This window comes from Orycteropus afer, unplaced genomic scaffold, assembly GCF_000298275.1.
Source record: "Orycteropus afer afer isolate SDZICR_OR568_19922 unplaced genomic scaffold, OryAfe1.0 scaffold00101, whole genome shotgun sequence".
NCBI lineage: Eukaryota > Metazoa > Chordata > Mammalia > Tubulidentata > Orycteropodidae > Orycteropus > Orycteropus afer.
The window spans coordinates 4495697-4496856 of NW_006921688.1; positions in this window are offsets into that span (position 1 = coordinate 4495697).

Consider the following 1160-nt stretch of genomic DNA (forward strand, 5'->3'; position numbering starts at 1 on the left):
ATATATATGTATATGTATTATATATAATACCTCCCAAAACTTGTTTGCCCCCACTGCTACTTGTTTTCATCCAGCCGGCCCTGTTTTTATGCATTTAATAGATAAACACATATATAGCTTTGCTGCTGTTGTGCTATGGAGGCAATTTCAACTCACAGTGGCTCCATGTGACAGTAGAACTGCCCCCATAGGGTTTCCTAGGCTGTAGTCTTTAGAGAAGCAGACGGCCATGTCTTTCTCTCACGGAGCCACTGAGTAGACTTGAACTGCCAACCTCCCAATCAGCAGCCAAGTGTTTAATTGTTGTACCATCAGGGCTCCTTATATTGCTTTCAGGTGGTGTTTTTGGTTGTTTTTTGTTGTTATTGTTTTCAATGTTGTTTCATATTGTGGTAAACATATATATAACAAAATGTTTGCCAATTCAACAATTTTTACACATGTAATTTAGTGACATGGCAACATGACCCTCATCATGTTATGGAGCCATTACTGCCATCCTTTCCAAATTATTCCACCACCATTAACATAAATAGACTGGGTTTTGTTTTTGCTATGCTGTTGTAACTCTTTTTAATTAAATGACGTCATGCTATGTGTATTTTTTGGTAACTAGCTTTCCTTATGAAACCTGAAATTTGGACATCTTTCCACATCAGCCTATCTGTTCTGCTGTCCATGTAACCCCACCATCTAGTGATGGACACAGTTGAAATTCTATGCATGTCTGTAGAATGAATGGTGTTCTCCAGTGTTTAACTATATGTCAGACAATGGAAAGGAAGTTAGGTTGTTTCCTGTTTTTCACTATTACGAATAATGCTCAACCAACATGGTTGTATGTCTGTCTTTTCACTCCATCCACTTCTCAGAATGACAGGTTCTTTCCCTTCGGTTCCTATCCTCCTGTTTGAATCCTTCATAGCATTCACTTCCTTCTTCTAAGGTCCCAGTGGGCTTCCCACACTCCTGCAGGGCCTCTCCCTGTGGTGCTGGAGCCATAAAGGCACTAACAATGATGAGGTCTGAGACACAGAGGGACAGGAGTCTCTGTCTGCAGCCTCCCTCCTCAGCTCCCACCTGCCTCAGCCAGGCAGCTCCCACTGCCCTGCAACACCAAATCTGTCCCTCCAAAGTCACCCAAGATCTTCTCACTGTCA